Source organism: Drosophila ficusphila, unplaced genomic scaffold (assembly GCF_018152265.1).
Source record: "Drosophila ficusphila isolate 14025-0441.05 unplaced genomic scaffold, ASM1815226v1 contig_127, whole genome shotgun sequence".
NCBI lineage: Eukaryota > Metazoa > Arthropoda > Insecta > Diptera > Drosophilidae > Drosophila > Drosophila ficusphila.
In genome coordinates this window covers 2,045,777-2,060,627 of record NW_025064016.1, presented here as the reverse complement: position 1 = coordinate 2,060,627, position 14,851 = coordinate 2,045,777, and the positions used below count along the sequence as shown (strand labels likewise).

Below are 14,851 nucleotides of genomic sequence, written 5' to 3'. Positions count from 1 at the left end.
GCAAAAGGCAAGCTTTGAGGGGCGAATATGGCAAGGCATTAATATTATACAACTGGTGGGATCAACTATTACGCCGCAGTCAAATAAAATAGTTAGCATTCACGAAAAGAGCATGGAAATAGTTAAAAACATATTTAACATATCACAATTTAATTGCAAACAACTGGGAAATGTTTAATTCAATTTTATTGCTATGACTTTATAATGAGATATAAAGTTATACAATTTTCATGGAATTTCAATGGTAAAACACAAACTATTTGCGAAGGAAATTTACCAAAATCATATTAAAGCCAACTCAATTTGAAAACTTGTTTTCCTCTTTTTATTGATTTCCGAACTGAATTTTGTGCGGTGTTAAAGCAATTTATTAAGCCACACGTATTTTCGATGGCAAATGGGAGAAATGTGGGAGTTACTATCTAATTGCATGCTGTTCGAGCGAATGACTTTAATTAAAGTCAGCTTTTATGACGCGAATGCAAGTGTTATTTATTTGCCACTCGCGTTTAATGGCTAAGCGAAACATTAAAGACCAGCCGACCACGGGGCGTATGAGCGACTTTCTATTCTCTCGTGCCGTGCCAACTCCCCAAGCTTTTTGCTGCGTATCGCATTTCCAATTTGAACGCATCCGCAGACACAAAAAAAAAAAAAAAAAGGGAAACGAAGCAGGAGAAGCCAGCTACAAAATGCTGTCAGCTACTTGAGCAAGATTTTCAATTTACTTCCACTGGCTAAGAGAAACCCCAGACGCCTTTTCCTCCTTCACTTTGTTAAGACTGATGAAGAAATATTGAAATTGTATGCGCGAGCAAAAGGCGTCGCCAGTTAGTTCCCATCATAAATCTCTTTTGCGGCTAACTTATTACACAGCCTCGTCTTTCTGCTTCTGCTTTTACCCCTTGGAACTGGAGCGGATTATGTAAGATTTTTTAATAAAAATATATTGCTGAACGGTGTATGACAATTTGTTGGCCGAACGGCACCACTTCAAAGTTACTTTTCCAGGAATTTAATTTCATTTTCCGGCCACAGCCCGAGGAATTGTTTTTTGCCGACTGGTGGCGGTGGCTCCTCCTTTTATTTTTCCCCATCGGTTTTCCTTTTATCAATTACTTGAAGTGAGCTACGTGAGGCTAAGGACTTGCACAGGTCTTAGCCTAATAGCTGAGTTCGCTGGAAGAGGTCAGGACTTTTGGTCTAAAAATAAATTATAAACAAACATTTGGCTCTTTGCATCTCCTTCTGCCTTCACCCCATACTCGTGCATATGTTGGCCCGTTTGTTTGAGTTATCATTATGACATGCTCGAAATTACCAATGACAAACGTGCCTTGACTATCCAAGCGACCGCATCCAGTCTCAACCCCTAAATGAACGCTACACGGAGAGAAATTACTAACAAGCTTTAGAGTTATTCAGGAAAAGGTATAGAATTTTCTAGAGAGTTAAAGGTTCTTTTAAAATATGTTTTCTTTAATAACTTTATTTTGAATTTCTTCTAGAAATTCTCTTCTAGAAATTCTCTATTTCTTGAAATTCTCTAGAGTGTTCAACCTTTTTCAGAATAGGGTTTTCCGTAAATGGCTTTTATTTTCTTTTAAAAGTATCCTATAAATTCCCGCAGTGCATCCCTCAATGAAGGTCAAATATCCGGAGCCTGCCAGCGACTGCCTTGTTCTTCTGCTTGTGCTCCAGTGCTATTGCGCTGATTGCGCTTGTCGCCGGAATGTTCCCAATTCCACAGCCACTCGACTGCCTCCTGGCCAGGCCAAAAGCCCACTCCCAAATTCCCAGGGAGCCAGAGAGCCATGTCCAGTCCAGTACAACATGGTGCAGCATGACTAAGCGGGGCGAAATTAGTTTGTTTGTTTGTCAGTCTATCGAAAGGGGCGGGTGTGTTTTTCGGTGGCCAAAAAGGGGCGGGGTCGTGAAGGGACGAGGTGGCCAATCTCTGCGTGCTCTGCCATGCAGCAGGAAGTCAAAGCTTTGCCAAGAATTTAAATGCTCCATTTGAGATTTTGATGAAACTATTTTCATCTGCCAAGCAGTCAAATGGCGAGGAAAAAATGAGAAAAAGGAAAATCAAGTATACGCCATGGGGATTATAGTTGTCCTCGAATATGAGAATATTATTTGTGGAAGAAAAAAATATTCTCTGCTTTTGCATAAAAGAAAACCTGCATTATTGCAAATTTAATTTGCACTGAAAAAGATACGACTTCCTCTACAAGTTTAATCATATTTGCAAACTCACTTCAAGTGTCAGTACCCTAAATGTATCTATATAATTTATATAGACCCCCATAGCTACACCCCTAATCTCATGACACATCACTTCCTTATGGTGGCACTCCACCATTATCTTTCGTTCGCAACCACTTGAAATATCCACCATATAATTTTGCCTGTTTCCAGCCACGCATTCATTGATCAAATATTTGAACAATTTCAACTGGAAAATCATTAATTAATTTACCTGACAATAAATAACTAAAAATAAAAACTTTATGAGACACAACCCGAAACCTTGCTAAATTATGAATGGGGCAAAAACACACCAAACCAAATAAACTGAAATCAAGTGGATGGAAAGGTCTTAAGTCCGACGACTGTTTCCTGTGGTTGGACTTCTTTTTTTGGCCATGGTCAATTAGTCAACTTGGTTAGAGCTAAGTAAACACTCTATTTTCGGTGTGGAAATTTACCAACTTGCCACCGAGGAAACAAAGCAAGTTCAACGCTTTTGTTTGTCGGCTAAAATTAGCCGAAACAATAATGGTTGACCACAGGGAAAATCTGGTTTTTGCTGCTGTTGCTGCTGTTGATGTTGCTGTTGCATTTGCATTTGCATGACGTCAAGAGGAAAGTCCGTAGAACTGGTAGAAGTGACGGCAGTTCTAATTAAGACAAAATAGTTTTGCACCAGTCAAGGTTGGAAGATAAAGTGGAGGCTGCTGTTGATCTGATGCTGCTGTTGCTGCTGGAGGTTTTCTGGCCCGTTGCCTTCTGTTGCCTGCTCTCCGCACTTTTGGCCATCGCTCAGCAAACGTTGCATACCGTGCGGCAAAAGCACAAGCACACACGGCTGCATGCCTCCGAAGAGGCGGCAAGTGGATGCACCTGAAGCGGCGACTCGAGTTGGCCAGGCCGAGAGGACTTAAAGCTGTCTTCGGTCGCACTTTTTGCCAGCAATTAAACGTGACTTGGACTGCAAGAGGAGCAGCAGCGACAAAACCGCACGACTAAAACAGTTGCAATGGCCAAAATCAGCACTGACCACAGTACTTTGAAACATGACAAGAAAAATATTGGTTTACACACACACACACACACAGGTAACGAAAATAACATCAGCCACATATGCAAATAAACACAGAACAGCTGCAACAACAGCAATAGTTGCTTTAACCACAAAAGCAACAACAGCAATTAAAGTTGTTACTGCAAAAATGTACGTAAGGGCAATTTCAATTTCGAATTTCATTTTCGGAAGCGAAATTCTAAGAAAGTTGTTATTTGAACAGAATTGGCCGTTCAAGGGACCACTTTTACCTGTTCAGTTCGGGGAAATTGTTTTCCCTTTTTATTACACAGAACAAGAGGGAAAAATCAACAACATTTCCTTGAAAATTATGAAATCCTATTCAACCTTTCAGTTCCCTTTACAGACTATTAAGTGAAAACAGTAAAAGCAAAACTAAAGCAGTGAATAGTGAAATCACAACCAGGGTATGCAAAATATTACAAGGGATGTTAAAGTATGTTAATACAATTTAATCTCATTCATGAGAGTGAATAGCAACAACATTGCTTGCTAACTACATTTATTTCCAAGACGTAAAGCCTTAGTCCTGTATTAAATTAAATTATTTCTTCAAATTAGAAATTAAATACTTTTGTACGATATGGAAGAAGAAAAGAACACGATTCGCAAGAATCAGCAGGAACATTAACCCTACCAGAAACATTAACCCCACCAGCTGGCGATGGCGCTTTCGCCTGCACTAAATGCGAGTTGATGCCATGCACATACATTAGATTTTCCAGCAATCCGACCATAAAAATCAACAAAACAGTCAATGAACCCCTCGCGCGTCAATGGGACAGAAATGAAACGGCGAAAGACAAAACGGCCAATGGAAATGCGAAATGCGAAAAGAAACTAAACGTAAAAATCGACGCACCGAGCAAAGAGTGTTGGCAAAAGTCAAAGACTATCAGGAGTTTCTGCTGCTTTTGCTGTTGCTGCTGCTGCTGTTTGATTATCGTGTCATTTCTTTGGACTTTTTTTCAAATACTCATTCATTCAGTTAGTCGTTCGCTCAGTCAGTCGTTCATTCATTCGGCGTTCAGTGCTGCCAGCGCCAAGACAATAACAAGAAAATAATATGTTTTCTAGCAGCAGCTATTGTTGCTGCCGCTGTCTTAGTTGTTGCTGTTATTGTAGTTGTTGTTGCACTTATAATTGCCAAACAGCAACAACAGTGCGACGCCAGCTGAGGCAATTTCTGTGACTGACTCTTGGACCTGGTCTCGTCCCGCCTTCACAGGCAAACGAGTCGCCAGCGAGGAGCCGTCAAAATGCCGTGCAAAAAGGTACTACAACTTTACACAAAAGTTGGCAACAAAGGGCTTATAATTGGTATTAATAAGGCAGCACAATTAAAATATATAATAAACATTTTCTATACTCAAAGGAGAATAAATTAATATTTGTCACAGCATTGAACTTGGCAATTTATCAAACGATAGTTGGCTAGCATGCCAAATCTAGCTGAAATCAAAAAGCATTTTGCTAGGCAATCAAAGAATATTATTCAAGCAAAATGTTCTTAAGATGAATATGTTTAATAATATTAATACTATATATTACAATTATCAACTAAATTTATTAATTTTTACCATTTTATATAGCTTAAAGAGTATATAAGTCTGGTCTGTTTGAACCTCGGCTTCTTTACTCGTTTTTATTTCAGCTTGCGCCCCTCCTCAATTGCATTTGCCTTCGAGGAGTGTGTGCTTATTGTGTGTACGAGTGTCTGAGCTCGACTGGGTGCAGTTCAATTAACCGGCTGATTGCACACACACTCACGCACAGCCGTTAACTCCCACACCCCACCTCCATTCCCCTCCCCCTTTGGCAATCAACTCCTCCCTCGCAGCGAAGATTTTTAATTAATCTGTCAAATTAATTGCTAATTTTTTTTTTGCTATTTCTGCAGTCTGCATACATGAATTATGAATCTCATTTTAATAGGTGCAAATTCTGCAGATGTCAAGTCGTAAAATGCACAAAATCTTTGCAAGGCACGCAAAACAATGAACCAGAAAATCAATCATGCGAAAATAATTTCTCATTAAAGTACAACAATTATGAACGTGATTTATTAATCTAGATGGGAACATGTTCGCAGTCCAATTAGCGCAAAAGAATTAATATTTAAAACTGAGCGACATTTTAAATGAGATTTTAATTATACGCGGCGTATACGCAATATGGCTTATGAGATTTTGAATAAATTGGTTTTTTCTTTAAAGAAAATGTTAAAATAAATGTTCTTTAAAGCCTTTGTATTCTTTTCCTTTTATTTTCTAGTACCTAAAAATAACCTTGAGGTAAAAGCAACTAAACTTAAGTTCAGCCACTTTACAACTACTTACAACCTCTCACTTGTTTCGATTCAGTGAAACCTAAGCACATCTGAAGCAATTTTCCCAGGAAATTCTCTATGGTTTTCCTTGACCGCAGTGGCCATTTTGGCCACACCTCGACGTCCTGCTGACTTCGCTGGCCATCAGCGCGTGCAATCAACCCAACCAAAACCGAAGACCTCAGAACCCATCAGCAGAGGTGAGCGGACAGACAGTTAAAGGTTGAAGTCGTTTTCGAAAACAAAAACCGAACCGGCCGTCAATGAAAATCTGTCAAAAGCAATCATCAATGGAAAAGGCAAGAAAAATAAAATACTAATTACCCAGGTAAACAATAACATGAGTGGAAGTTACTCATGCTGCTAAATTTGTGTCATCGGTGACAAATTGTTTTTGCTTGAATGTATGAATGATTCGGATTATGACCAATGGCTTTCACTATATACAAACGTCATCGATTCTAACAAAATTGACGTCAATATCAATCAAAAACGAGTAAAAATCACGCTGCATAATCGAATTCAACAATTAGCAATATGTGAAAATTGTTAGCAACGCTTTTTCACCAAAGTGTGAGAATCTAATCACTTTGCACACGATCTTCTCTCGTCTCTCATTTTGGCTTTTAACTTTGGCCCAAAGCTAAATACAGTTGAAATAAATTGAAAAACTTTTCGGATGATTTTTTTATGATTTGTAAAAAATGTTATCTGCAGCGAAGTAATTAATTTTATAAATGGAAATTTTGTTGGGCAATTTTGAACGTTTGCCAGCTGGCGAGCATCGAGAAACGGAGGCCGAATTCTTATGAGTGGGTAAGGTAAGTTCTGGGCCAAAAGATAATTTGGCTAAGTATTGGTTTGAAACAGTATCAGATAACAAAGGGGGAAAGTGATGGAAATTCGAGGAGAATCTATTTTTTTAAGTCGCAAATGTGTCCATTAAAATGTACTACGCCATAAAAAGTTAAAAGGTTTTTTCCACTCATCATATAAGCATTTAGCACGGGGGTAGGTAAATAGTATATTAAATTCCTTTGACCTTTAAAGCAAACCTGAACCTATGCCAACACTCAAAGTATCTCTTTATTAAAAATGAGATATATATGTACATATATGATTTCCCTTTGATCCACGATATGACAACTGTCCAATAGTGTTAATCAAGTGTTAATTAGCAGCTGATCAGACATTACGTAGCGTCTGCGACATTGTTTGTTTACTCGCATTTATCGCTTGACTTTGATCTGAAAATGTCCGAGGATGACATACCGAAAATAAACAAAAGTATCTTTACAAATATTATTCATTAATGGAAACTTTTTTACAAACGAATTTCGGAATTGTCACGGAGTCTAATTCAAGGAAATGAAGCGAGCAAATAAATAATACGGAATCGCCGGTGCTCGATGCCCCGTTACCATAAACCAAACAAAAATATATAGACGATATCTATTTGATATTTTGTTGATTTAGTGCGGGGAATCCGTTGACTGGAAAAGTTTCAGAATATATAAGTTCCACTTGTTTGTTTGGTTTGCGCCAGATATCAAATAAATAGAATCGCCTACGGAGGATCAATATCAGTTGGGTCAACAGTTTCGAAGGAACTTTCTCAACTCTTTGGCCGGTTCAACAAAGAAACCCTCTGAAAATAAACACGGGCACGAGTATGTATCTTCGATATTAATTTCAAGGCAGAATGACAAGTCAATACCGGCTTGGTTTGAGTTGGTTATTAACCCATCAGCAGCATAAATTGTAAGTCGATGCCTGGCTGTGTCTGAGCCCTGGGCGGATCGAAGAAAAAAATGGTATACCATAATGAAAATATTGCACGACATTGCACATTAATAAGTAAACAGAAACAGGAACGGCAACAGCACAAATTGGCAACTCCGGCGAACTTTTGCGACTTCTTGGAAATCGGGAAACTCGAAACGATATTCAATGTAAGCCCTTTGCAAGCTGACTGAACAGCTGACATCGGTGGAAAGGTTGGTTCTTTTTCTTTTGAAGTCCGAAAAGCCTGCACAACTGCAAATGCTCTTGACGTCTTTTTTTGATAAGGGTAATAAGCTGGCTAACGAGATCATAAAGAATTTTTGTTTGTTTGAAAGATGCTTTTGTCTCTATGTTGCAAAATGTTTTTGACAGACAAAAGGAGCTTTGTTTTATATACAAGTACTTTAAACGATAACAAATAAACAAGTTATTTTAATTAGCATTGTTTATTATCCTCAATTATTAAAGTTATTACGAATTTTAGGTATTTCCCTGTAAAATAACATTTGCTTTTCCCACCATTTAATTGAGTAATCCGAATCAAACTAGTATCTCGTCTATTGCACATTAGACAACCTCATTTGCGGCTTTGTAATTTCTATGATTTCCAGCAAGCTTAGAGGTCTGATTGCCGACCACAAACCCTTAGATCTGCGGTCGGACAACAATTGCAAATTGCCCCTTTGGGTAATTAAAAAAAAAAAAGGCAATATAGAAAAGATACACAAACGGAGAAAAATGCAATTGACTAGAACAACAAAAGCGTTTAAGCTGGCGCCAACCCCACCTGCAGTGATATGCCTCCCCCCTTTCTAGCGGTTTTAGAATCAATTTTAATTCCATACACTTACCGAGCGTTGGGAAATTTTCCACCAGCACGCTCGCCACGAAAACAACAAAAAAGACAAACAAAAACATACATAGGTAAACAAAACAAACAGGGGAGAGCCGCCGAGCATATGCCTGATATAAATTAATTAAATCTGTTTGATTTGTATAAACACAACGAAGATTAATTGCGGCTAAGCGAAGAAAAATATACGTTATTAAAGCATATTAATTAATGTGCTGCGGAAAAGCTCCTTCTTCTTTGACCTCTTAAACTCCGAAAGAGAGGAGAGGAGAGTTCGAAGCCGAAAGAGACAGGGAGAGAAGGAATATGGGGAGCCGCTGAGAATCGAGTGATAAGCGTGGGGGAAATGAGCAAAAGCTGCGCGTCTCACTTTGCGGCGAATTGGCGAAGAGAGCGGTGAATATATTTAAACACCGGCAAAAATACAGTAGACAAATCTACAGTAATAACAAAATGAATTGTAAGTATGCGATCTTAAATTACTTAATATAAATGCCAAACAAAGAAAAGCTCCGAACATAATTTTAAAAAATTATTTTATTTTTTGAAACAATTTACTTTTCAAGTGTACCTTTGAGAGAACGCAAATATGACGACAGTTTACCCCCTTACCTTCGCCCCCCTCTCGCAGAAATTGCGTGTGTGGGCAGCTGCCTCGATTCCTCCCGATCGTATTTTATATACGCAAGTGTGTATATACATACGAATTTTAAATCGTTCAATTGGCACACATTTTCTTTTGTCCATCGAATTGTGACGCAAGCACACACCCCCTCCCAGATGAAATGCCTATGAAATGAGTCAATTCCAAATGGGTTTCCCAAAAACACATTTTCCCTGCATATGTAAATTGGGAATTTCTTTTCGAAGAAACAGTAAGATATGCATTCAACTGAGTCACATTAATTAATAGAAAATGCTGTCAAACGTGGAAAAACTCTTGTTAAATATGTTTACATATGTTTTCAGGTCTAGCCTTGAGGCATCGAACTGCGAATGAGCTATATATGCGCATATGTATAAACAGAAGTACGGGTGAAATGCTTTTGTAGAGAAAAGTCGGGCAATATTTTCGACATTTTACGAGTTGCGGGAATTGTGTAAGATAAAATAAAATCTTTTCCTCGTCATAGTCCCATGATTTTTTATCATATGAGCGACATAAATAAGGAACACAAAAAATAAACATACAATTAAAGCGCAAATTAAAATAATGCTTTCGGGAAAATTCCGTTTGATAAATGGAATAATAATTCGTTGCTACGAATCTGAGTGTTTTCAAAAACAATTTATAAAGACAGCCGCTGTGCAAAAATTTAATAGCAAGCCAATTACCAATTTTACTTTGCCAAACATTAAATTTATTTAAACCAATCTCTACAGCTTAAATCACATAAATTCTTGCTAAATTGTGTACCATTATAATGCATTTTTTAGATAAACCAAAACAAATCACTTTTTTTACCATTCACAAAAACAAGGAATTGGAATTTTGCCATCGAAAGAACGAAGGCATTTGAATATTTAAATAATTAATTTGAAAATACTGCACATGATTTAAATTTGGAGGGTTTCAAACGAGTTTGGCAAGCAAACTACCTACTGAAAAAAACCCCACTCGAGCTCAGAGCCTTTGACGAACCATAAACGAGATGCGAATTAAATAAATCAACAGCCACACGAAGCGAATAAAAGAAAATAAAATGTATCCGCAAGATCAAAAACGGAAGATACAACTAGAATTCATCCAGCTGACACGTGCCAGATTCCAGAGCCAGCGACTCAAACAATCGAAAAGTGAGCGAAACAGCTGTTTGGCATTCCCCGATAAAAAAACAATAACACCAATAAAAATTAAACAAAACAAATGCTGAGACAGCAACAACCACATGGAAAATAAAGTGAAGCGGACAACAAAAGGTGCCAAACAAAAAGCGAACCAAGAAAAGGTTCAAAGACTCGACAAAGAAGCGATAAATAAACATAAAATGCCCATAAAGAAGTCTTCATATCAACACATACAAGTCGAATGCAATTATTGATTTCATTATTTTAAAGAACTGAAAAAAATACATGATAAGCTTTTTTATACTTTATGGTGAAATTAACATAATTTTTGGCATAGAATTCTTAAGTTAATATAAATTTAAGCCCCGAAACATTTATGTATAATATATACTTTTCGTTTAGCCTAAATTTGCATTTTAAATGTGCATATTTCAGACCTTATTTATTTGGGTTTTAATGAGGAAGAACCTCTTTCTATATTTATTCAATTTCACAAATTCTTATTTATTTTATTAATATTTATTAGTCTTCAAATATATCGAATATATTTGAACATTTGACCAAACTTTTAAATTTTATAAGTTATTGATTTGAGTGAATAGCAAACGTAGGAGGTAAAAAAGTGTCTTTCCTTGTCTTTTGTTCGATTTTATTGGAATTCCTCCAAGAACGGTTAACCCACATAGAAGAAGGCCTCCAAGCCAGTACGGCATTAGGCCCAATCCGACCAAATGTGGGCAGCAGGAAGCCAGCCACATGCAGCTAAAAGTGCCAGACGAATAACCAAGCCAAGAGCCAAGCCGGGCCAAACCAGCTAGCAACCTCCATGGACCACCTTCTGCATTTGGCCATAATAATCCGGGCGTAATTACCATATATGTGTGTAACTTTTGCCATTGCAATCAACTTGAGATCTTTTATATTGTACTCGTATATACCATACTTATATTGGGTCAATTTCACCGCCTCCTCTCTCCTCTTCCATGCAAGACTTGAGTTGGAGGAGGTGGAGAACCTATTTGGCCAGCACGGCGAATACTTGATATTGTATCATATACTCAATTGTATATTCGCACACACGCTCATTGGCTTGTATAATATCGTGGATAACTGGTCGCAAGTGCGTCAAGGAAACGTCATTAAAAAACTTGATATTGGTAGAGTATTCATTAGGTCAGAGCTTAAAGTTCAAAGTAAATAATCAACTCCCAAAATTAGCTTTATATCTTTCGAAGAATACCCGACCTTTCTTGGAAGTATTTATGACGTCTTTATGATGGTTATTATAATTTTATGTTTAGTTTTAACCGTTGATCATTTTTTTGGGGGAATCACATAAAGTTTGATTTTGAAATTTTGTAATACCAACTGGTTTTTCTAGTGATTGGGTAAAGAACTGTGTAATTATTAAAGAAGGCTTATAAATCAAGTTTTTGGAGGTAACCTTCGGAGATTTCTCTGACTATTGTTTAGTCATTTCACGGCGTGAGGATTTTCTTTTTTAGAGTAGTATTAAATAGGTTGAAAAGGAAACCTTTTATTGAAAGTTCCTTAAATCCGTAAGGTACTCATTACCAGCTGTCCTTTATTGCATAATCCTGACTAAAATGTTTCGCAAGATACTCCCACTTTTCCATCATGAAATTCCCCCCGAATGGTCAACAACAAGGACCAGTCAATGATTATTTTGGCCAAGTGACGGCACCGTTTCAATGTGACTGATAGGCCGCCGACCCACTGGAACAGGTAAGCCAAGTCGGTCCGTATTATCAGCATCAAAAGCACGAGTCGCTCGCCCACTGATAAGGTTGCCGTAGATGTGAGCGAGAGGGAAAGACGCGTGAGTGAGTAATGACTAGATTTAGCTGGATAACAATGGTAATTCCTTCTGATAATGACATTCATAAACAACCGAGTCGTGTGGGAAACGCGGAGCAGCGGACGCTGAGCGGAGGCGATACCCAATTCGTCTGTGTGTGTGCAGCTGGTTAGCATGATTCGGTTTTTCGGGGAACAAGACGTACTCAATTTGGGTCCCAAATAAATTACGAATCCGAATCGAAGCAATCTTTAATGGTGGGGTCGGTTAAAGCCTTTAGTTCCGGTACACAAATTTTTTCAGTGGCAAACTCTTTTTAAAGAGAAACATACAAATATAAAAATAAGAAATAATTATGAGATAAAAGGTACATTTTATACGAATTTTTATTTGAAACTAAAAATGTTCACCTTTCCTTCATAAAATCAAAAAACTTCTTAAAATTGAGCTCCCGAAACTGTCAAAAAGGCAACAACTACATAGGAGCGACAAAAGCCACTTCCGTTACAGCAAAACCAACAACTACGGGCAAAAGACTTTAATGACTAAACTTGCCAAGCACCCATACACTCGCAAAGGGAAACATATGCGACCGTGTGCGTATTGTTCTCTTGATAAAAGAGCGAGAAGAACAACAATAAAAGCAAAGTGACAACAAAAGCGAATTGAACTCGGTGAACGCACCTGTCTGTCGGTGAGGGGGTGTTGGGGTAACAGGGGGTGGGGGTAAAGGGCTGCCCAGACAGCTTATCGCCTATAAAACTGCGCACTCTCCTCTCTCTTTCTCCCGCTCTCTCTTCGTTCTGAATTCTTTATCTCAACGGCCAAAAAACGCGCAGTTTCCGCCAAATAAAAACAATTTAAGACCCAACTGGCCAACACAAATCAAAATTGTTAAATTCAAACATTATATTGAACCATAAATAAGTCTAATAATTTTTATAGAGGAACATAAACAAAACAAAGGAAAAACCCCTGTAGACATTTGGAAATGACAAGAATTATTTGTACGGCTGGATAATATTGGTAATATTTTTTATAAAAAATTTAAGGATTTGACAGCTAAGAATATGTTTCTTCAAATTTATTATAACTTTTTTGGTTCAAAAAGAGAAAATGTTACAATGTTTTGTTTTATTAAATTACTTTAATTTAAATGTGTTTTTTTATATTAATTAAACAGAGAGCCACTACATTTTTTTTATTTTCAAAAAACCACAAGAACTTAAGTGAGAGGCCCACGAGCACAATTCAATTACAAATAACTATACATAAATGGGACCTCGAAAATTGTTTAAATTTCGTCGAGGGTAGCGTTTTTAATTTTTTTTGCATGCTTGGACGCTTTGCAAATTCGCCGCAATAATATGAAATAATAAACATAGCGAAACACATACACTGGGCGATAAGCACACTGGGATAATATTTCGTGAGGCTGGCAACACTAGCATGGTAAGAAGAGATCGAGAGAGCCGCTGATCAGCTGCAAAAAAATAAAATGCATCTTTTTTTCTCACTTCCCACTTTGAGATACTCTGCGGAAAAAAAAATCGTTGGATCACAAAATTCATTTAGTTTACTCAGCCACTTAGCGGACGATCTAGAAATTCAAATTGCTGTGCTTAATTTTACGCCTTTTATTTGGCTTGCGTTAATTGTAGCACCGCTATTATGCAGTTGTGTATATAGATACTTTTTCGTTGTATCGCTTGAGATATATCTGTATAAGCACATATGTATATTTTCACACCTTGGCGACACACAGACACGAGCACACAAACACACACGCGCGAATTGAGCACGCGACCGTTGATCGCGTATAAAAAACGTTTCATTGGCTCATCTCAAAAAGAATACTTTTGTACTTTTTATTCTGGGATTTTCTTGGGGGGTTTTCTTATTTTACAAGCACATACACACACACGCACAAAACTCTGCCCGATTTTTATATATGGTTTTCAGATCGATTTCCTATTTTTCTGGGTTGCCAGTGGGCAGTATTTGAATGTAATTTATTTTCGGGCCGCTTTTGTCGCGCGTTCTCTTTCCGAGCGAACCGAACGGTTTGAATATCTGAGCGATACTAAGGCGAAAAGCGAACGCCGAACGGCGAACGTAGCTGCCAGATACGCCAGATGCGGCGAAAAACGAGTGCGGCGAGTTCGCCTAAAATAAACAAAGCCAAGGCGCTCAAAACGCTTGCGAGTGTGCGTGTGAATCTGAGTGATTTTCTTTGTTTTTTGCTTTTTATTTACATTTGCCGTTTTTAGTTTATCGCGAGCGACTAATGAACTTTTGCTATTCTCTCTCTGTTTCTCCTTCTACGGTTCTCGCTCTCCACCTCTCGTTTAGCGTTTATTCACTTTGCGGTGCGTTCGCATTCAACTTGTTGATAGCGCTAAATTTTTCCTTTTTTCAGATTTCTTATCAGCAAAAACAAATTGTATCTGTGTTCTGTGACCTGGGAAATGTGCGACTTTTTTATATATTTTCCTTTTTTTTTGTGTTAACGTTCAAACGGCCATGGCCGTAATTGATTGGCGCTGCCTGCAGATAGAATATGTAATTAATTATAGGCAAGAACCCTAAAAACCTGAACAAATGAAAAAAAATTTAATTTTTTTGTATGCTAGAACTGTTAAAAAGTTTCCTAATAGTTGGTAGATTTTTTTAACCTGAGTTTCCCTTTTAAAACACAAAAGTTGGTAAAATATTTGCTTACCTAATTATGTCACCTTAAAACTTTTGCCAACTCGTGGGGAAGTTTTCTGTTTCATAATGGAATCTTTTGTATTACCCAACTTGTTTATGTCAGATAAGCACGACTGAGCTCAAATTAATTAAGAAGACTAAGAGAACAAGCTAATCAAAAACAGCCAAAAAAGGAAACAAAACATTTATTATCTGCAGCGGGAGTTAATAAAAAATTGTTTCTTTCTCTGGATTCTC

The 14,851-nt window shown here is 37.6% G+C and overlaps 1 protein-coding gene across 1 annotated transcript in view; it reads right to left on the bottom strand.

Annotated features, from left to right (window-relative positions):
• The window catches only part of LOC108096053 (dual 3',5'-cyclic-AMP and -GMP phosphodiesterase 11), a 34,445-nt gene extending 19,844 nt beyond the window's left edge, over nt 1-14,601 (bottom strand). Inside the window, 1 exon segment of the mRNA XM_017197399.2 lies at nt 13,596-14,601. The gene's annotated coding sequence lies outside the window, so the exon portion shown is untranslated.
• Between the last annotated feature and the right edge of the window lie 250 nt (nt 14,602-14,851).